We start from the raw sequence: 5,925 nt of genomic DNA on the forward strand, positions 1-5,925 counted from the left end.
AAAAATTTATAGAAAATGGGTTAATGTGTTTAAAAAATACTAAAATATATAATAAATTAAAAAAAATAACTAAAAAACCAAAAGTTTAAAAATATAAAAAAAAAATTAAAAAATATTATAGAAATTCTAAAAAAATAAATCTAAAAAAATATAAAACTTATATATAAAAAAATGTTGTTTGTCACAGTTTTAAAAATTTGTTGTTAGTGTTAAATAAAAATAAAAGTAAATTTTATCATAAATTTAAAAAAAAAAAAATTAAAAAAAAATATTTAATGTTAAAGTTTTTGGCTTTAAGAAACTTTTAAAACTTAACAAATTAACTGCTATTGGGATTACTTTTTTTGCTGTAATTTTAAAGCTCTAACTTATATTGGAATATATTACTCAACTTTTCAATTTATTTGTTTATAATTAAAAAAGTAAGTTTTTGTTTTTTGCTATTTGTTAAAAAATATTGTAGGGAATTCTAATGAACAACTAAGTCCGAGTAATCATATTAATAAATTAAATTTATAGAATAAAAGTTTTCTGTTTAAAGAAACCTTTAAATTAATTAAAATGTATTTGGAAAAACTCCAGCTTAAAAGTATGCTACAGAAACTAAACTTTTCAATTAATTTAACTTATTTTTCTGGAAACAAGCAAAAACACTATAATGATTTGTATTTACTGCAGAATTCACTCCTTGATGCCTACTACATAACACCTGCATTACTTAGAAAGGGGTTAAGTAATTACTTACAAATAACTATATATGTAGGTACTTACCTTTAGGCCTTAACATTTTTTCAAAAACTAAACTTTTTAGAAAAAAACTAGATAATGACTTTCAAAATACTTTTCAATGACTACTACATAGCGCCTTGATTTTTTATAGAAGTAGTCTAATATGGTCTTACGAAGAATGTGTTATATAAATACTTTCCTAAATCATTTTGTTTGTGAAGTCATATACGTTTCTGCTGGGTATACTTTTCTAAATCCTTTTGCTTGCAAAGTCATATACGTTTTTACTGCTTACTTACTTAGCGATCGTAGTAAGTACTTATCTAACTACCTATTTATAAGCGAGTATAATAAATACTTGCTTCCAATGTCATCGTTGTGTTTAAATAATTATTTAATAAACTATTGTGTAAAAAAATTTTTAGCATTTTCAACCCATACTCTTCAATATAAGTTTTTGCTGGGTAATAATGAATAATTAAATTAATTAAACTTTTATAAAACAAAATTTTGCGAAAAAACAAAAACAAAATTTAAAAGTATTAAAAATGTTCAAATTCTTGTTTAATATTTTGAAGTTTAAATGATGATGTGCAAATTCTTTTCTGTAAAGTCTTAACAAAGCAATCTATATTTCACAAAATTATTTGTTTTTGGATTTATTTTATTTGTTTTTTTATTATTTTATTTCTATTTGTCTTTTCAGTTTAATTTTTTTCTATGAATTTCTTTGTTATTTATTTGATGTTTGTTGGCAAAGTTTACATGGATTTTCTCAGAATTAAATAAAATTCCGTAATGTATACCATTTGTATAAAACAATTGTCCACCATCCTATATCGTTGTATTGTTGTATTTTTTAAGGATTATTGTCTTGCTTTCAAATCGAAAATAAAAACATAGTGCAAATGTATAGTCGGTCATGGTCGACCATATGATACCCTACTCCAGTGATTAGCTTTTAACTTGTATATTCCTAATTTCATGAAATTATCTTTTAAATTGCTACCGGTAGCGGGTGCACAAAGTTTAAATGGACACACAGAAGGACGGACAGACAAAGCTATAAAGATTTGTAAAGTGATTCTAATGCGGTTGGTATATTTTAAGACGGATGTAGGACCACATAAAAATTATCCTTTTTAATAAAAAGTATAAAAAACTGTTCTCAAAGCGTGATACAAAAATTCCCAAAAATTTAAGTAAAAGTGATCCACATTTCTCTAGGGGCTTTGGCGACAAATAGGAAACACATTAGGTCTTCTAATACTGTAAGCCTTATTGCAAAGTTAAAGTTTTTATAAAGCCCGATTTCGCAGACATTAAAAAAACATATTCTGACTATATCTGACACATTTATAATAACTACATTCCGTCCCACAAGACGTCTGTTGATGGAATTATGTTAAATTTCTATAATATCTTGCTATTTCAAAAGATAATGTGATAGGACCACAGATAAGTCTTTACTTACCCGGTAAGTAGGCAAGTAATAGGAGCAATGTTTAAGTACTTACTTTTTAGGTGAGTAACTTCAATAACAAGTTATTTTTACATGATACATGGAATGGTTTTAACACAAATCGTCTAGGATTAGAAACACTCATTAATTCCTTTTTGAGAAATAATCTCTACAGAATTCGCCAAAAATTCTATTTAAATAAATTGTAAATTGTTATGAATAACGACCACTTATTACCAAGTAATGTGTGAAAAAAACTACATTATCTATAATATTTATCGCTACCCAATCAAAATTCAATGAAAAAATTATCAAAATGTGTCTCATATAGAAAACACACAATTGGAATGATGAAATATTGGAATAAATTCTGCGTCTGTAAAAAGTTCTAATAGAAAGGGAGTACCATTTCTCTCATTTCATCTAGGAATACACTTTTTCTAAAATTAAGTTTACAAAATATTCCATTTTTAAATCTTTACATCATACGACTCAAATCTGCATTCTCTTGTTCCGGTAATGTTGTGCTTTCAAAAGGTACCAAACAATTTAGCCGAATTCCAAAATAATATACCAATAGCTTATTTTGTGAGAGTAAATAAACTATTTTTAAAAATTTTATAAAAATTTGTTTAATGAGTTTGAATAAAATTAAATTTCCCGTTTTTCTCCATTTTGGTACGCAAATAGCAAATGTTTTGTTATATAAATAATTATAACAAAATTAGTCCGTATAATAACTCATACGTATCAAATCTGAATTTATTCGTTCCGTTAAAGTTGTGCTTTCAAAAGGTACCAAACAATTTACCCGAATTTGATCCTATAGTTGCCTTAGTTGTCGAATTCCAAAATAATATACCAATAGCTTATTATGTGTGAGTAAATAAAATATTTTTAAAAATTTTATAAAAATTTGTTTAATGAGTTTGAATAAAATTAAATTTCCCGTTTTTCCCCTTTTTGGTACTTTTTCCATAAAAATAGCAAATATTTTTCGTCTAAATAAATATTATAGAGTATGTCCGTATAGTAGGTATATCTAATAAGACAGTGTCAATAAATCGAAAAAGTTTTCTTGATTTGTAAAAAGAAATACAGTTTTCTCCCTTTTAACTTCCAAAAAGGACTGAATTTAAAAATAAAGTACGAAACATGTGTCTCATGATTTTGAAAGAAATGTCCAAAACATTTACAAACATTAGTGTTATGTTTTTTTATTAAAAAGTTATAAAGGCCCAAAAATGTACCAAAATCACATTTGTTTCATCATTTTCAACCCTTAATAGTACGAATTTCAAAAAAAGTACCAGGCTCTTTTTAAAAGTAGAAGTATGCAATACAAAATCTTCTTTTATAACAAATATTGTGTAAGATAATGAAGAAAATCGGTTTTACCCGTTCTCCCCTTTTTTTACCACCAAATATGAAAATATCCAAAAATCGCTTCTTAGTGGATCTACACATCCAAAAAAAGACATATACTGTCATGACTCTAGGATTAGACGTTTAGGCTGTACGATGATGAATCAGTCAGTCAGTAAAGTTACTGTTTTATATATAGTTTAAAAATTTTTTAATAAATGAATTAAGCCTTTGGTCGATTATGCAGTTCTGTGTTTTTCGGATTTACTGGTTTCTGAGAAAATTTATTTAAAATTTTGAATTTATTCAAAATATGGAAGAATCTAATTTGTTCAAAATAAAATAAAATACAAAAAATTCAAATAATCTTTAAAATTGTGTTGATTTTTGTAAAATTTTTTCTTATTTAAAAAAATTTAACGTAAATTTTTTTGTTTTCATTTAAAATTCACTAGAAAGTTTTGCTTCGAAAAAGTTTAAAGAAAATAATTAAACAATTTTAAATTACTTAACTTTAGAAGGCAAAATGATGTTAAAATTATAAAAGTTAAAACTTTTAAATTTCCCAAAGGGTTAAAACAATTTGTGTTGAGAAAAACAATATTAATGCGGGATTTTGGGGTAAAAGAAAAGAAGACAATTAAAAAAACTAAAAAAAGTTTTATTAACGTGCTTTTTGGGGAATTTTGTTAATGTTGATTTCTTTAAAAAAAAAATTTAAAATTCATATAAGCAAAACAAATTAAAATAGAATTTTAAAAAGAAATGCTGATTTCTTATTTATTCCCAAGATAAACTTACACTGAAAAGTAAAAGAGTTAAAATGTTAATAAAACCTGTTTTTTTACAACTTTATTAGCATTTTAACTTATTATTTTAACACAGTAATGACATTGGAAACAAGTACTTTTACGTTCGCTTGCAAATGGGGAGTTAAAAAAATACTTGCAATTTCGCTTACAAAGAAGTTGTTAAGTAAGTTGTTTTGTTTTTAATTATAAAAAGAGTCAGCGAGAAAATAAAGTACTTGTATATCAGATTAAAGGAAAGTCATAGCCAAAGTACCTACTTCAAAGTAATGCAGACTATAAGTAGTAGTCATTGAAAAGTAAGTGGTTATGTAAGTACATTACCGAGTTTTTGCTGTGATTGTATACCTTTGTATGTATAAGTTAACTTTGTAGAGTTATTGAAAAAAAATCTTTACATTAATTTTCAATTCCTTTTAGTTTTATAAATAAAACAAAAAGAATTCATTTTCATATTTTACAAAAAACTCATTTTAATCTTTCTTAAGCCACAACTAATGAGTTTCATTTCATAACACATTTTATTACAAAACTATAAAGAAATCTTTAATAACAATCATTCAATTCTCCTGAAAGTAGACTCTTGTTACTAAACAAATTGATATTACTTTAAACAAATAACCATTTCTAAAATCCTTAAGTATTAAAACCTTAAGACCTTTTTTTCCATTATATTGAATTCAAATTAAAAATCACTGACTTGTACTTTTTTTTGTAAAAATCTCACCATATTCAGCAGTTTTTCTTAATACAGTATATGTATAAGAAAGGTTTAAATAAATATACAAATGATACATTTTCATATATATTTACAATACTTTGCAAATTAATTTTTGTAGCCTATTTTTAGGCTGAATATGTTTTTCTAAGTAAACCCATATATGTATATTTCATACATAATATATCCGTATAGATATTTAAAACAAAAGTAAAGCATACTTTTAGTAGACTTTAATAGGCCAATATTCTAGCATACTTTAAAACATACATACATATATACATGCATGAAAATTTGTTATTTTAGTATTCCTTTACGTTTTCAATACAAATTTTAAACACCCCAAAAATATTAGCATATTTATACAGTATGACTTATATTTTTGCATTTTTTATATTTATGTAAAAAAAACGTAATTTTGTACCTAAAATAAGCATTAAAAGAATTTCAATTGAACAAGTCTATGTGAATTTTTGTGGTAAAATAAAATATGCTAAAAATATTGACAAATTTCCATATTTAACCTAACGACACGTACAACTAACTAACTAACTACCTACCTTTAGTAGCTATATTTAGGAAAATATATATATATTTTTGTTGCCAATTTTGTTTAAGGATGTTAGTCAAATGTTTCTGCTAGATTAAAATTTTAGGTGTAACAGTTAGTTGTTTTTGTAAATTATTATGTATATACTTATCATTCATCATTTTAGGTATTTTAAATGTTCTTGGGTTCAGTGTCATCAACTACAAATATTTTAACTAATTGTCATGTTATGTTACTGTATTTATCCTTAAGTATTTGTATTAATAAGGCTAGATTCTTTAATTAATAACAA

The sequence above is a fragment of the Lucilia cuprina genome, chromosome 3 (assembly GCF_022045245.1).
Source record: "Lucilia cuprina isolate Lc7/37 chromosome 3, ASM2204524v1, whole genome shotgun sequence".
Lineage (NCBI taxonomy): Eukaryota > Metazoa > Arthropoda > Insecta > Diptera > Calliphoridae > Lucilia > Lucilia cuprina.